This window comes from Saccopteryx leptura, chromosome 6 (genome assembly GCF_036850995.1).
Source record: "Saccopteryx leptura isolate mSacLep1 chromosome 6, mSacLep1_pri_phased_curated, whole genome shotgun sequence".
Taxonomy (NCBI): Eukaryota; Metazoa; Chordata; class Mammalia; order Chiroptera; family Emballonuridae; genus Saccopteryx; species Saccopteryx leptura.
In genome coordinates, this window is record NC_089508.1 from 64194552 (window position 1) to 64212457 (window position 17906).

General features: G+C 40.1%; 1 protein-coding gene across 8 annotated transcripts in view; it reads left to right on the forward strand.

The window, feature by feature from the left end:
• RAB27A (RAB27A, member RAS oncogene family) overlaps window positions 1–17906 on the forward strand; it is an 82521-nt gene that overhangs the window by 29414 nt on the left and 35201 nt on the right. The window contains exon 1 of one of the 8 annotated variants that reach the window (XM_066342580.1): window positions 15023–15095. The exons of the other annotated variants lie outside the window; for them this stretch is intronic. The gene's annotated coding sequence lies outside the window, so the exon portion shown is untranslated. Of the gene's footprint in view, window positions 1–15022; window positions 15096–17906 lie in introns of those variants that run through there. 8 annotated transcript variants of the gene reach the window in all.

The following is a 17906-nucleotide window of genomic DNA, read 5'->3' on the forward strand; positions in this document are numbered from 1 at the left end:
GGCCAAAGTGACATCCGGGTGTCTTCACTGACATTTCCCTCTTACTGCCAGATAAAGCATCTTATGACAGAGGCATGATGTCTGCAAATGAATTTCATCAGAACAGCAGGGACTGCCCATCATATCCCGTGGGATTTAGTTTTTCTGAGAACACCCTACTGTGATCCTTGGCCTTGCGTTCCCTCTTCTGTGGTTTGTACAGTCGTAGCCTTCTTTTTGAACCTTTCACTGTTGGCTCCTCTGCCTCTGTCCCAAGGACAGAGATAAATGTGGGCCACAGGGAGTGGGGGTGGCTTTCAAGCATTTCTCTGTGACCGCTTACTCCTAACACTCCACCTGTTCTGATCCAATTTCGTCATCTCTCCATTCCAAATATATGATACCCACCCTCAAAAATCTATATCCACTTCCACTTTCTCCCTTCCTCCACTTCAGATATCCTGTTTCTGTCTGCACCACCATCTTGCTGCCCTGGAGGTCTCTCTCTTTGCTCTGTCTTTCACCCAGTGTGGCAAAGCATTCTGTGATCTTTAAATTAATGCCCCGTAGGCCCCTGTGCTTCATTTTTGCTGTTGCTGCCCTTGTCTAGGCTTTAAGGAAGGAGAGGGGATACAAAGGGCAGCTGCCACCATGACCCCGTTTCAGTTTCTCACGGCTAAACTCTGGACTTTGAACCTAGAATCATACGGCATAGAGTGTGTAGGGAAGACCACATTGAGTTTAAACCTCTTATTTCATATTTGAGAAAATGAGTCCAGGAGAGGGGTGATGGCCCATGCCGGATCGCACACAGGTGGTAGCAGAGCTGGGCCTGGCACTCCGCGCACTGATGGGGTGGCATCTAGCGCCCTTCAGCTTGTTGCGTCACCTCATACGCATTCCCGTGAATTTATAGCTGTTTATTTCTCTTGTTAGCACAGTCTCCCTGACTGTGAATTTTGAGGGAAAGAGTGATAATCTTGTTGACATTTATAACCTTTGAGGTGTTAACAGGGCTCTGAATACTTGTTAAATTGAAGTCAAAATATGCTCTTGCTCCAAACATGCTGTATTTCCTTCTCCTCGTCATCCAGCTAAACCTGTCCTGACTTTGAAGGTGCTCAGCTCAGGCCCTGATTCCTGCTTGAATACTTGGTGAGATAGTTTCCTCTTTCTTGTCTTATAAAATTAGCATCTTGGCCTTGGCCGGATAGCTCAGCTGGTTACAGTATTGGCCTGACATGCCAACATTGTAAGTTCGATCCCCTATCAGGGCACATACAAGAGTCAACCAATGAATGCATAAATTAGTGGAACAACAAATTGACATTTTTCTCTTTCCCTCTCTCTCTAAAATCAATCAATAAAAAATAAAATAAAATCATCATCTTCTCTGTGCCCAGCCGTTTGCAGTTTATAAAATGCCTTCATGTAATGTACACGCCTTCTAATAATCTTGCTAGGTCAGTACCCCACATTGGGGAAACAGGCTGGGAAGGTACGTGACTGCTGTAGGTCACACAGCTAGGAAGTAGCAGAGTCCAGGTCTTCTGACATCAAACCTGCTTCACCTTTGACGTCCTGGGCTAGGTGATCTACGTGGTGTACCAGACATCTTCCTCCCTGATTACCATATCTTATATATTTTTTTTGTTGACAATGAGCTCATTTTGTTTTCTCATCTCAATTACCAATTTATGAAGGGACTGGCTGGATCACCTATTTTTTCATGCCATTCATAGTTGCTAGCTAGCAGTACCGGGTACATAGAAGTTGATGATCAAATACTGTTGAGTTGAATGCAAATATAGTTTAATTTACCAAAAAAGAACAGCTATCAGTGGAGCCCCAAGATACTTTTTTTGAGTCACTCCTGAATGAAATCAGCAGGGAACAGAGGGAACTAGAGGAAGGAAGAGGTTGTCAGGAAAAGCCAGATGGTAGATACAATTAGCAGTTGAGTGACAGCTGGCCTGTTGTCAGTTCATTAATGAGTGGTGGTGGAGAAGCAGTGCAGAAGTAGACAGTCTTCAGGAAATATGCAAGTATACTGGAGAGCTGAGGCACACTCGTGAGATGGGAGAGGAGTACTTAGAATTAGCATATACCCAGATAAGTTAAGCGAGATAAAAGCACTCAAGCATATTGAGAAGATGATGTGGAAAGAAATATTCACAGTAGAATGTGGCTTGTGAGGACAGGTTTCCAGGATGCAAGTGGAATGGCTGGAGAAGCATTTGGTTTAGTTCATGATCCTTCTGTTACGGAGGCTGTGAGAAAAGGAGCACAAATAGGTGAAGATGTTTCCATTGAAATAATTTCCCTTCCCTTTCCCCCCTATAGCAATCAGTAGGGCTCCGCCCTGAACTGGTAGAAGTGAAGAGAACCCACATAATTACATGTGTCATCTGTACACAGAGGTGTGTTGTGATGATCAACTCCATGGATTTTCTGGTTCTGCCCCATGTCACCTATTCTTGTGCATGTATGTGCTCCATAAACCAGTGAGAGGCTTCAGAAATTCTAATACTTTGGCAACTAAACTATATTTCCAACTCTACCTTTCCCCAAAAGGGTCACATAAAACCCACTGGCAGACCTCATGCCCCAGATTTTGGTTTGAAAAATCACACCATATCTCTTGAGTTCAGAAACATGTTCTATCTAAAGAAAAGTATAAAAACTGCTCCACTAGAATCCATGTGAAAAATATCTAATTTCCTAATAGTAGAAGTGTACAAATGTTCTTTCGTAAGTTTCTGTCTTCTCCAGAGAACATAAGATCAAGATCTTTTAGATTAGAAGTCACAGAACTTTAATATCTGCTCTTCCTGTGTTGGAAATGTTCATGGTTTAGAAATATTTTAGAGGAGCTAAAGGAATGTGTGTCCGAACCACTTAGAGATGCTGGTGATTCATGGAGATTATTTCAAATCAATATTTGTAATTTCCATGCAGTATAATTTTCTCTATTGTGTTCTATACTTTAGACTCTAAAATGTAAATATGGAAAAGATTTACTTGGATATTCATGTATGAATTTTTAAGATGCTCTCTCATTTATGGGAAAATATATTAGTATCATTGGAATTTATTGTTGGAAGCTTTAGTTTCTCATTGCTTGATAGCTATGTAACACTTGTGTTTTTATGTGATGTGAACATACATATGGGGAAGTTCAACTTTAAAAAAGGCACCCATTGATAACATCAGTTTTTAAAATGGAAAGATAATTCCTGAGGTCAAACCACTCAACTTATAAACTTTGGCAATTAAATGTGTTCGTATGTGGAGAATATATTTTAAAAAGTAAATTTACTAAACCATGATTATGTAAAATATGAGCTCGATATTTGTGTGTGGCTTACAAAACTTTTTCTACTACCTTACGGTCACCTCTCTCATGTAGAACTTCATCTTATCCTCATTTGAAATTGTTTAATATCACATGCTTTAAAAATTTTCTCCAAACATTAAAACAAAATTCCTAAAGTTGTTGTTTATCAGTTTCTTATAAACTCGGGGATATTTACATCTCCATGGTATTCTTTTCATGTGCTCTGTGCTCTTTGGCTTCTTCTCTTGCTGAGTCATAGTTTCTCTGAACACAGACTCTTTCTGTTAGTGAATCTATATTGAAGTTTCTTTATCTACTTTTTTTTTTGAATAGGGCCCTCTAGATTTCTTCTGAGTGATTGTCTTGCATCTACATTCTTAGCCTCCTACCATCAAATATCTTTCTCAGAAGTGCAATCAGAAAAGAGGGGCTTGGTTCACAGAGGCGCCTTACCTCAGGCTTGGCTGATGACAGAGACAAGATATGGCTTTGGTGGATCAAGTTCTAACTTGGATGCTTGGCTTTCTATCTGTCCGGGAAATGTAGTGAAGGAATCTGGCTGGAGCAATTATGGGGGAGTCTTTGACACTGAATGGGCTAAGAATAGGGGAAAGCAAGTGGCTGGAAGAAATTGCCCCGACTTAGAAGGTGTAAACTGAAAAATAATATCAACGAGGTGTTTCATCACCAAAAGGATTTATTCCGGAGAAAGAGGAGGTTGCATCTCAGTGCCTGCAGATGTGGCAAGCCATGGGCACTCTCTGGCCTATGTCCCAAGATGGAGTCTTTCTATAAAGGAAAAGGAAGTTAAGGGGAAGTTAGAACCATAAAGCTTTATTATAAACAGAATGTTTTTCCTGTCTGTTTCTCACAATTATGAAGAGTATGAGACCTTCATAAGCTCTAGCTCCTCCCTTAAGACACTTCCAACAGATTATGTTTTAAGTTTCAGTTAGGCTTTATCAAAGGAGCTTTCTCTGGCTTTTGATGAAGAGACAACTACTTGGGTCTTTTCTAGGTATTGCTTCTGCTGGCTTTGATGAGCTAGGTGGTCTCGCCAGTCTTGTTTGGTGAGGTGTCCTCCCAATTTTTTGGAACATTCTCCCCAAATCCATCACCTCTTCCCTTTTTGAACTTCTCCTTAGTGTTTGATTTTGATGTAACTTTGACCCCCTGTCTGGGACCTCCATTTGTATATGACCTCTGTGGCCTGGAATTGGTTCTGTGACGCCTTCAATAAGACTGCCTGCTCCAGGAGGCAGCCCTAGGGATTGTTCTGTTCCCGTCTTCCCTATGTTCTTTTCTCCTTTCCTGTAACTTTCTAAGAGTCTTATGTAGCAATGGATATAGGCACACCTCATTTTATTGTGTGTCACTTTATTTCAATTCACAAATTTCCGTATTTTACAAATTGGTTTGTGGCAACCCTGTGTCAAGCACATTTATTGGCGTCATTTTTCAACAGGCTCAGATAATGATTAACATTTTCAAATAATATTTTTTAGTTGAGGTATGTACATTTTTTTAGACAATGCATTTGCATACTAAATAGCCCACAGTAGAGCGTAAACGTAACTTTTACATGCACTGGGAAACCAAAAGAATTGTGTGACTTACTTTATCGCAATATTCGCTTTGTTGTGGTTCTAGAACCAAACTTGCAATAGTTCCAAGGTATTCCTGTAAAACATTCCTCATGACCCTCTGGGACAAGGGGTTCTGTGGATAAAATATAATACCAGCAATCTCTTCTGAGTTCATAGGAAAAAGATAAAGTTAGGCCCTGGCTGGTTGGCTCAGCGGTAGAGTGTCGGCCTGGCGTGTGGACCCGGGTTCGATTCCCGGCTGGGGCACATAGGAGAAGTGCCCATTTGCTTCTCCACCCCCCTCTCCTCCTTCCTCTCTGTCTCTCTCTTCCCCTCCCGCAGCCGAGGCTCCATTGGAGCAAGGATGGCCCCGGCGCTGGGGATGGCTCCTTGGCCTCTGCCCCAGGCGCTAGAGTGGCTCTGGTCACGGCAGAGCGACGCCCCGGAGGGGCAGAGCATCGCCCCCTGGTGGGCAGAGTGTCGCCCCTGGTGGGCGTGCCAGGTAGATCCCAGTCGGGCGCATGCGGGAGTCTGTCTGACTGTCTCTCCCTGTTTCCAGCTTCAGAGAAATACAAAAAAAAAAAAAAAAAAAAAAAGATAAAGTTAGTGGAGGGAATTTTGTGTTTTTTTTTTTAATTGTGCCTCTCTCTTATTCTGTACTATAATTTAGCATAAAGTGGTTTCTGACATAGCATAAAATAATATATTCTTAATTATTCTGTTTGCTATGTCAACATTTTATTATGTTCTTTAAGGAATATCTTGACTGTTGAGCCTAACTAAGCAGGCGCCGTGAATAGAGTGTCAGACTGGGATGCGGAGGACCCAGGTTCAAAACCCCGAGGCCGCTGGCTTGAGTGCAGGCTCATCTGGTTTGAACACAGCTCACCAGCTTGAACCCAAGGTCGCTGGCTTGAGCAAGAGGTCACTTGGTAGGCTGCATGTTTTCTGATGGCCTTGGTGTATCCACTTAGATATAGGAAAAGATCACCAATGTTGATGGTTAACATATATTTTTCCAACAGTTCCCTTTTTCAAGGATGCTGGTTTCCTGTACTTAGGGGGTGGTGTTGCCTCTTGGTTCACTTCTGGCTAAATCTTCCCAGGGCTATTGAGTCCTAGGCCACATAGCCATTTCTTTCCCATGAGTGACCAATGATTCATGATTCTTGTCCCTAAAATTCTTTCCTATAGACTTGTTCTCTCAAGCTTCAGGTAGCCCTTCTTGGTTGGAGTTCTCACCAGGGAAACCCAGTACATTTCAGATTTCCCTTCCAGATGAAGAGTCCTAAGGTTGCGGTAAGTGGGGGAGATCTGAGAGGAGGCACCTTTAGAATTGCTAAGTAAAAAAGCCAGGAGATCTTGTAATGTGTTGTTAATCTAAGGTGTTTAGTAGTAGACAGGAAGTGTTTGGGTACAAAGCTGAAGGCAAATGAGATGATTCAGAACCAGGTTGAACATAGAGCTTTCTGTGTTTGTTTTCCATAGTGTACAGTGGAGTTCAGTAGGTCCCTTGTTAGGTCCACAGGCATTGGAGGTGGGGGTATTCTCTTCATTCCTTTAATCAGAATGATCTTACTTTCATCTATTTTGTATGTTTAGAGTGCCACGTAAGATTTCCCTTGAAGAAATTTGCTATAGAATATGTGTAATTGGCTGGACCAGAGCAGTTTTCAGAGGCAATGTAAGGTTTGCTGCAGTGACCTTATGTAGGTTTCTGAGACCCTAAGCAGTAGTGTCCAGATGGCTGTGAAGACACTGATCGGCTGTGGACCAAGAGTAGCTCTCATTTATGGAAGTCAGACAAGGAGCCAGTTGTGGGGTTCAAATAATTTAACAATTGGTTCTCTGCCCTAATGACCACTTTAAGTATAAAAAAAATGATACACCAAAAGGTAGTTTATTATTTTGGGCATTTAATACTTAAATAAGAACAATAAAAGAGGTACACAAAACTAGATTATGTTATAGAAAAGACTTATAATATATTAATGAAAAAATATTAAATAATACCTGACAAAAAACCAATAAAACTGTTAAGATATTTCCATATGGCTTTTTGATTGGCATCCTCATTTGCAATTTTTTACACCTATGGACGGAATGAGCATTACTACGAGTGCTTAGAATACTGTTGCACAGATGAACATTAAAAAAGAGTAAGGAATGTAAATTTGTGATTTCCACATTTGGTGCCTGCTCTGGCACCCATCTTAGAGAGAACCCTTATTACAAGTGCCATTTAACAACCTGTTTCCCTAACTCAACAAAAAATTAGGCATCGGTTCTGTGAAACTGGTGCGAACTGGCTGACCCCCCACCACCGTGAGAAGCTCCTCAAACATAAAATCCTGTCTGTAGTGATCTATAATAAAATGCTATGATGCAACATAGTGTGTTCATTCCTTAATGCTTGGTTGAGAAGCTCCTCAAACATAAAATCCTGTCTGTAGTGATCTATAATAAAATGCTATGATGCAACATAGTGTGTTCATTCCTTAATGCTCAGTTGACTGTGCTAACAGGATGAAAGCAAACACCGGCCAGATGTGTCAGAGCCTTGCTGTCATTTATTGGGTGTGGCTCACATACACTTCCTTCAATGTTTTCACAAGAATAGACACATAAATCCACTCTGCATTTTTTTAAAAAAGGAAAAAGTCTAGTGCAAATTATAGCCTTTTCAATTAATGATACATTTATAAGAATTTCAAGTAACATGTATTCACTAAAGGCAGAAGCAAATAATTTTGCAAAGCGGCATAAGTGAAGAATTTTGAGGTTTCTAAATCTGATATATAACTAACTTAACAAAAAGAATTTTTATTCTGATTTTAAAAAAGCAACAATCATGCAACATTCATAAAACTTAACTCATCTTAGTAAATTCCTCAAAATTTGATATTTTGGAGACCACATTTACTGACCAAAATGCAATAAAATTAGAAATCAACAACAATAACAAAAAAGCCAACTAACTGTGATATGACAGGCTGATTTAGAAACCGGCTGGATGGCTGCAAGCACATTGTAGTTTCTCAATCCTTTTGCATAGGCAAACCCAAGGTACACCCCATTCTATAAACAGCTGCTGATAGAAATGCAAACATCTCTTCTAAGATTCTGCATGTTGAACAGGTAGAACAAGGAAAGACTTCCTGAGAATCAATAAAAGTATATCTGATTAGTCTTTGTCCATTTGGTGACTTTCTTTTCTTTCCTTTGGATTTAGCTATTAAAGAATATGATATTTAGGGAGCAGTTCAACAAATGTTATAAATATATTAATGGAGAGAGTAGGCCTGATAAGGACCAAAAGACCCACAGTCAGCTGTCTCTAACTAGTTGACTCCTAATGCAAGAGGCTAAGAATCATTGTTACTAGCGAGAGGCTAGTATTGTTTTAGTGGTGTTAAAACATCACAAAATGAATTTTATTTTCTGAGCCTATTTTAGTGTTTTTTCTTTAAATTCTTCTATTTTTTATTTTTGAAAATTTTATTAAAAAACTAAAAATTGAGGTATAATTGGCAAACAACATTATAAGTTTCAGGTGTGAAACATAATGACTCACTATTAGTATATATTGTGAAATGATCACTACAATAAGTGTAGTTTGCATCTATCACCATAAGTAGTTAATGTACTAGTTACAGCAGTAATACATTATTACAGTGTATGATGAGAACTTTTAAGATTTACTCTAACTTTTAAATATGCAATACAGTGTTAACTCTAGTCTCCATGCTGTACATTACATCCTCAGGACTTGATTTTTTTTTTTTTTTTAGTGAAAGAGAGAGATGAGAAGCATAAATTTATAGTTGTGGCACCTTAGTTGTTCACTGATTGCTTTATCATATGTGCCTTGACCTGGGGGCTCCAGCCGAGTCAGTTTCCCCTTGCTCAAACCAGTGGCCTTAGGATTGTTCGATGATCCTATGCTCAAGCAGGATGAGCCTGCAACCTTGGATTTTTGAACCCAGAACCTCAGTGTCCCGGGGTGACACTCTATCCACTGTGCCACCACTGGGCAGGCTCGAGACTTGTTTTATAACTGGAACTTTGTGCCTTTTGATTCCTTTTATCACAAACACTCATCCCCTAACCACCCCCCTTACTTTGCCATCTCTAGCAAGCACCGATCTGTATCAATCTGAGCTTGGTGTATGTGTGTCTGTGTCTGTGTGTGTCTGCGTTTTCCTTTTTAAGATTCCACATATAAGTGAAATCTTATGGTATTTGTCTTTTTCTGACTTATCTCACTTAGCAAAATGCCCTCAAGTTTCATCCATGTTGCCTTAAATGGCATAATTTCATTCTTTTTTATGGGTAAGTAATATTCCCTTGTATATATCTATGTGTATTTATCATATTCTCTTTATCTAATCATTAATTGATAGGCATTTAGGTTGTTTCCATGCCTTGGTTATTGTAAATAATGCTGCAGCAAGCATGGGGTACATATAATTTTCTCAAGTTAATGATTTTGTGTTCTTCAGATAAATGTACAGATGTGGAAGTGCTGGGTTATATGGTAGAACTATTTTTAAGTTTTTAGGAAACCTCCATGCTGGTTTTCCACAGTGGCTTCACCAATTTACATCTCCACCAATGATGCACAAGGATTCACTTTTCTCTATATCCTTGCCAATGCTTGTTATTTCTTGTCTTCTTTTTTCAGATTTTTATTTATTCATTTTGAGAGAGAGAGAGAGAGAGAGAGAGAGAGAGGAACAGGAAGCATCAACTCCCTATGTGCCTTGACCAGGCAAGCCCAGGGTTTTGAACCAGTGACCTCAGTGTTCCAGGTTGATGCTTTATCCACTGCGCCACCACAGGTCAGGCTCTTGTCTTTTTAAATAATAACCATTGTGACAGGTCTGAGATGATATCTCACTGTGGTTTTGATTTGCATTTACCTGATGATTAGTGATGTTGAGCATCTTTACACGTACCTGGTGGCCATTTGTAGATCTTTTTGGAAAAATATCTTCTCACATTTTCTACCCATTTTTAGATCAGATTGCTTTTTTCTGGTTATCGTTAATGAATTTTATGAGTTCTTTATGTATTTTGAATATTAACCCTCAGCAGATATATGATTTGCAAATATTTTGTCCCATTTAGTAGGTTGCCTTTTTATTTTGTAGATGGTTTTGTTTGCTGTGCAGAGGTGTTTCAGTGCTTTTAAAAGAGTTAAGTTGGTAGATGGTAGAAATATCTACAGATACTGAGGTTTTAAACTCGTGACCAGCTTGTATCAATATGCTTCATTTTCATTAACATTGTGGTAAAACCAAAGCTGCCACAGTATTGAGACTCATTTGGGTTTTCTAAATGACTCTATTATCAAGCATAGCTGGAGGAAAACTCTTCCTTACTGGAAAAGTAAAAGTCCTTGTAGACACAGCAGCACACGAGCTTACTGAGGAGGCTCCAATATGTTTGAAGTTAACATGGCGGCTTACTGTGTTACAAGGAAAACATGTATTTATTAACACCAGTTGTTAGTGTAAGGTCTGTTTTTGCGTGCACAGACTGAAATCGTAGGGACTGGAGGTGAGGGACAAGAAAGCCAAAAAAGGAAAAAGACTGTAGAGATGTCATGGTACAGGGGTAATGGTTAGAGGTGGGGCTATTAGAACCCAACACGAGGGTGTCTTTGGGTGCATGTTAGACTGTGGGAAAGAAGGCCAGCGCTGAGGAGATGGAATCTGTGTTTTATTAAGGTACATGGTGTACCTAAAATAAACATCAGGACTGTGAGAAGTCCGAGGTTAGTTGGACCACAGCTATTAACTAACCCTGTGTACCTAATAAAAAGGTACCTAAAGGTACCTTTTTATTAAGGTACACCGTGTACCTAAAAAGTATATTCCTGGATGCAAGAATAACTATTTTCTGACATGGTCACAAAGGGTGAGGGTGTGGGATCGGCAGGATAGAGGGCAAGTAGAGTTGCCCCTGTTGCATCTTAGTAGCCTTTGTAAGTATCTGTGTGCCGAATTGATGGTTCAGCCTAGCCTTCCAAGTGAGACGGGCGCCCTCACCGTTCACGTTTCCTGCAAGTATGCAGTTACAGCATATCTCATCATAGAAATGTTACAGTATAGACTGTGTCCTTTGTTTAAGAAGTCAGGGAAATGACTACTGTAGACTATAAAACTCACCCTTATAAAACAGCAGTGAAGGCCCTGGCTGGTTGGCTCAGTGGTAGAGCGTCGGCCTGACGTGCAGAAGTCCAGGGTTCGATTTCTGGCCAGGGCACACAGGAGAAGCACCCATCTGCTTCTCCACCCATCCCCCTCTCCTTCCTCTCTGTCTCTCTCTTCCCCTCCCGCAGCCAAGGCTCCATTGGAACAAAGATGGCCCGGGCGCTGGGGATGGCTCTGTGGCCTCTGCCTCAGGCGCTGGAATGGCTCTGGTCTCAACAGAGTGACGCGAGGCCCCGGATGGGCAGAGCATCGCCCTCTGGTGGGCGTGCCGGGTGGATCCCGGTCGGGCACATGCAGGTGTCTGTCTGACTGTCTCCCCGTTTCCAGCTTCAGAAAAGTACAAAAAAAACCCCCAAAAAACAACAAAAAAAAAACATCAGTGAAGATAATATCCTAGTTTGCAAATGGTTGGGTCTAGAAAGAGAGGTTAGTGTTTAATATTCTAGACGCAGTTTCTCTATGGGGTGAATAAATATAGAGTAATGTTTACGGCCAAAAGTTTCTCTGAAAGAAAGGATTTATTGAGCCAAATGCTGGCCAGAAAAGGACCAGGTCCTGGGGCATGAAGTGTAAACCACTGGCAGCAGGACCAGATGGAGAAAGCCACATATCCACCATCCTGGAGTTGACAGGCTCTTCTATACATTATGCTTTGGGTAAGAAAGATGTAAATTGTTTTGAAAGAATGTACATTGGGGGCGGGAAAAAGTGAAGTGGGGGCAGTTCTAGGATAGGTACAGGCGCACTGTCTGGAAAGAAGAAATGTTTACTACTTTTGACTGGTGATGGGCAACAGTCCTGAAAATGCAAACATAAGCAGGACGCAGTAGCCTCTAGTGGTCTAGGGAGAGCCACCTGGAAGTCGATCCCAGCTGTAATATACAGCAGGACTGTTAGAAGTCCGAGGTTAGTTGGACCACAGCTATTAACTAATTAGTTATTCTCATCTCTTTCTCTCACTCTCTAGCCTGCTGTAATGTAGACCACTTCAGAATTTTTCTCTTGTCAACTCCCATTCTCATTTTTTTTAAAGTCAGTGATAAAGGAGTCCCTTCTTCCCCAGTTACTGCCAACGCAGGGATATTTATCTAATTATTTTTATTATTAGGTAGTCATCCTCAGCAGGTCTTGTTTCTTCTAATTCATAATATTTTTTCCATCCTAAATTTTCCCTCGGACTGAATTGAGCATCGTTTCTCTTTCACAAAGTGAAGTGGTTTCATCTTGATTTGGTGCGTTTCCCAGGGCAGACCAACAGCTTTCCTGTGTTGCAGCACACGAACGACTTGTGGGAGGCTGTGTCAGCGCGAGGCCTTTCCACACGTGTCTCCTGTTCTGGGAGGATGGGGCCTGGTGGAATGAATCCCAGACTCCATTTCTAGGTTACAAACGGAAAGGTGTTCTGTGTTTTTCAGCCTTGAAATGCACATTCTCGTAACAAGTCCTTTGAGTGCTGCTTGATTTGTACTCCTCACAGTCCTGTCGCACTGTCTCTCCAAATGTTTCCACCTTTGAGGCTCAGGTGCGGGAGTTCGGTGGCACTCTGACAAAGCCTACACCTCTCCACTTGACCTCTTCAGAGCTTATAACTATAGCAGCATTCCCTTGTTTAACCAGTCACTGCACCTTTTCCATTTTTTGGAAAATATTTTCAGTCCATTCTTTGAGTTTTATAGAGTTTCAGTGTCATTTTTAAACTATAGTGGAAACAAACACCACGCTAAAAGCCATATGATCAGGGTTGAAGCCTTGATCTGTTGTAATCATAAGCACAGCTATGATATATGGCTCTCTGTCGGGCATTTCGCTACTCACTTCTCACAGGGAGGTGGCAGTGTCCTGTTGTTTGAATTTAGCAGACCCTGACCCCCACACCAGTTACTGCTGTCTCCCGTGTGCTCACAGAAAGCACCCACTGTGTGGGTGTAGACTACATTTTGTACTACTGGTGAATTTTTGGAACCATCCCTGCTTCACAGTGTCATTAAGAAGCACACGTCGCCATGGGTTGGACATTCCATTGCAGTGACATATGGTTATGTCCACTATGGGGGTGCTTTCACATTATTTGAAGTATTACTCAGCAAACCAAACAGCCACTCCTGTTGATACTGTATTGCCTATATTTTGCAAACAACAACATATTCTACAGTGTGCCCTTTTTCTTGTTACCTAGAACTATAAAAGAATAGGTACTTGTCACACACCTATTGTCAACACCCAATGTTTTGGTAAATTTACTTTCCATAAATTCTTCTTCTTCTTCTTCTTTTTTTAGTGAGAGAGAGACAGACAGACAGGGACACAGACCAACAAGAAGGGAGAGAGATGAGAAGCTTCAACTCATTGCCCATTGGTTGCTTTCTCATATGTGCCTTGACCGGAGGGCTCCAGCAGAGCCAGTGACCCCCTTGCTCAAGCCAGGGACCTTGGGCTCAAACCAATGACCATGGGCTTCAAGCCAATGACCTTTGGGCTCAAGCCAGCTACCACGTGGTCGTGTCTATGATCACACTCTCAAGTTGGCAATTTTGGGGTTTCAATTCTGAGTCCTCAGTGTCCCAAGTCGACACTCTATTCACTGCTCCACTACCTGATCAGGCTCCATAAATTCTTTTTTTTTTTTTTAAGTGAGAGGAGGGGACATAGAGAGACAGACTTCTGCATGTGCCCCGGCTGGGATTCAACCAGCAATCCCTGACTGGGGCTGATGCTTGGATCAACTGAGCTATTTTTAGCACCTGAGGCTGAAGCTTGGACCAACTGAACTATCCTCAGCACCCGGCCAAGCTTAAACCGATTGAGCCACTGGCTGTAGGAGGGAAAGAGGGAGTGAAGGGGGTGAGGGAGGGAAAGAGAGGCAGATGGTTGTTTCTTTTATGTGCCCTGACATAAAAGAACCAAATATGCTGGGACATCCATATGCTGGGTTAACACTCTATCTACTGAGCCAAATGACCAGGGCCCATATGTTCTTATAAACAACCATTTTTTGATTGTAGAAGAGACTTGCGCAACACATAAACTCTTTTGAGTAAATGAATCAATGGTCTTCATAAATTAAAAAAAATCCAATATCTCATTTGAGTCATTGACAGTGATCATCCAGAAGAATATTTTCTGCTTTCAGGAATGATCCTAGTGCCCCTTATTTCTTAGTGTATAGTTGCTTGTATTATTTATTTACTGGGTTACACTGGTCACTGACTGAAGTGATGGTGACATTTCAGACTTAGCAGGTCAACGCACTGTTGAGATGGCTTATTATTTCTTTATCCTGGTTTTTTCTCTTTAATGCTTATAAAGAATTTGCAAATGTCCGGAGGAAGCTTTTGCAGATGAGGATTTGTTTCAATGTCCTGGCAATATTTGGAAATGTATATTTAATTCAACAGTATTTACAGATAATTTCTTTTTCTTTGAATAACTTGCTATGTTGAAATATCACCATCTGCTAGAACTTAGTTTTTTCACTTTATTTAATGGGAAAATGGAATATTCCTATGTAGTAGGCACATTTTTAAATATTAAGCTAAAAGATATGCAAATATAGGTCCTGTCAGTTTTTAGGAACATTTCCCTTAATTTTACAAATAAAGGCATATGCTATTGTTCTTCATTGAGGAAAAATGAAAGAATGGATTTACGCTATTACTACAAAACTGTATGATAGAAATACATTTATGATTTATAGGTTGTAGGTGAATGTCTAATGCAGTTACAATCGAATATTCTGAATTTTGGTTGAAATCAAACTCATGTTTCAATAGAGACAAGGAAGAGCTAGATACCAACTTCCTTCTCTTTTCAAAACCGCTTAATTTCTGCTTTTCTCTGCCTGAGATCTTTGCACAAGCTTTTTGTTTACAGTTTCTTCTGTTTCACTCTCCACCAATCTACTTACACCTAGACCAGAAACAGAGCAGGAAGCTCATGGGCACTAAGGGTGGAGGCTGTCTCCTCTTGTGGAAACAGGTAACCTCACTATTGGACAGTACACATTGCTTTGTAGTTAGAGTAGATGGGCTTCACTTCAGGGTGGAGGAATTGCAATGGGCTGAGAGGGTCGTAGCCTGGGGCTTATTTGGTAAACACAAGTTGTCCCTACTGACATGTTGTACATTATAAAATGCCTCTGTGATCCTGCCTGACTCTGTATGACTTCTCTTCCTCTTTTCTGCTCTCTCTATTGTGTGTCCTCCAGGTATGGGTCAACAATGGTGCAATATAAAAGCCAAGAAAAGCCTACTGCTTTTTAAAATTAGAGTTAAAAAATATCGATAGATTTTATAGTCCTATGCCAGTCATTGATATATGAAACTTTTCCTCCAAATGCATCCGTGGATAAGGGGACATTAAAATGTTTGAAATAATATGTGTCAATAGTTCTCAAAAGTGCTGAAGTTATGTGCTTTTATATGAAAATAGTTATATTCACCATGTGCCTATTCCTATGTAGAAATCCATGAACTATGTGGGAACATTGTAATATTTTAACCATTCTAACACATTCAAAATATTTTTCAGTAAAAAATTCTTTACAATATACCTCATGTTTGTCTTTTTTCAAACTTTCTGTTTATTGGCTCTGGCCAGGTGGTTCAATGGATAAAGCGTCGTTCTGGCACACTGAGGTTGCAGGTTCAATATCTAGTCTGGGCACATAGGAGAAGCAACCAAATACACAACTAAATGGAACAACTAAGTGGAACAGAGAGTTAATGCTTCTCTCTCTCTCTCTTTCTCCCTCCATTCCCTCTCTCCCTCCCTCCCTCTCCTTCTCCCTCCCCCATCCCCCCTCAAATCATTGGAAAAATTAAAAATTTTCTCTTTATTTTTTATTGAGTTTTACATCTTTATTCCTTTTGCGTCTTAATATGAATGCCCAAAATGTAACTATGCACATATTTGCAGGGAAAAAGCAATATGGTGATGTGAAGTTTGATGTTATGTTGTGTTATGTTTATGAGAGAAGATTGAAATATTCATAAAAATTGGCTTCTTTGAAAACTCAAAGAAGCAGGTATAGTCATCAGGAGAACTTAGGTTGGGACGTGGCTAAATTATGTGTAAGGTCTAAGGTAGGGAAGAAATAAGAAAGTGCATTTTCATATTTAATATTGGCTCCCTCGATAGGCATTCAGTAGACATTTGTTGAGTGAAGGAGCAACTGAGAGAGCCAGAAGTGTCTTTACAGAAAACTTTAAGCAACACCAGAGAAAATAATCTTTTTAAATGTTTTTTATTTATTCATTTTTTATTACTAGAGTGAGAGAGAGAGAGAGAGAGAGAGGAAAAAGATAGGAAGAACAGAGGAGGAGCAGGAAGCATCAACTCCCATATGTGCCTTGACCAGGCAAGCCCGGGGTTTCGAACCGGCAACCTCAGGGTTCCAGGTCGATGCTTTATCCACTGCGCCACCACAGGTCAGGCCAGAAAATAATCTTGATTTGGGAGAAAAAATACCAAGCTCAATACCGAATAAATCTATAGGGAAATGAAAAAATTTATGATTTTTCTGCTTTCTTAACATTTTGTAACTATAGGAAAGAAAGATAAAAAAGAAGATTTATAGGAGATGGTACAAGTATCAAGATTGATATTTTCTTGGATTTTCATGACCAACAAGAAGCATATAAGCCCTCAGTTTATGACTTTTCTCTTTGAAGAACCCAGCCGAAGGAAGGATTTTGTGACACAGGACTGCAGAGGCAGAAGTACAGATCCATCATTTCAACCTCTCTGTGTCCAAAGCCTTTATCATAAAGCCATTTATTACCATAGCTACTGGCACCATATCTTGGTACTTTATAAAATGCCGCTTCAGAAAATTTTGATAACTGAATCAAAGCAACTATAAATTGAGGTTCTTGGCTCTGAAGGGGGGGATACAGAGAGAACAAAAAATCTTGGTATGTTAGTAAAGAATACAGGATTGGAATTTAAAAGACATGGGATCTAGCTTAGCTCTGTTATCTAACCAACTGGTTGATTTTACACCATTCACTTGCTTTCTCTGGGCCTTGGTTTTCTGTTCTGAAAATTAGAGCATTCAATTAATGGACACTCCAGATGAAATTGTCCATAATCACACAGATAGATTCATTGTTAGTTGGAATGCTAAGATAGCTTTTGTGAGGGATGGAGACTCATAAACTATTAAACCTAAATTGAATGTCTCTGATTTTTCTAAAGGTTCAGGTACTGGTTACATTAAGAATCAGTTATATAATTACATGTCTTGTTAATAAGAACCTGATGAAGCTATCAGTATTGCTGAAGACATTTTAGTTATTGAAATTGTAACACAAACAAAACAATGTGCTAAAAGCTTTCTGTGGCTTATGTCACTTAATTCTGAAAATAATCCAATGAGGTTAGTCATGCTATCTCTATTTTACAGTTGAAAGAATGGAGGCTTACTTTGAAGAACTTGGACCAGGTTACACAAAGAGTCAGAATTTGAGCCCATCCTACTTGCCATCACATTAAGAAAACATCACTCTCTATATAGTGTAAGGATAGTACAGACTAAGTTCCCTTTAAGGATTATGAGCAGATAAAGTAAAATCATGAATGTTTAGTACCATATATGGCACATGGTAATTGTTCAGTTCAGTTAATGTTATCCTGTTTCAAGGACAATAGAGGGAAAATTTGGCTTTTAAGAAATGGCTGGCCTATAGGGAGGAGTTTTAGAAGGATTCTGCCTCGATAGGGGATCCAAAGGTTGGAGTCTATGATTGGCTTTATTATATATTTTAAAATATTTTATTTATTGATTTT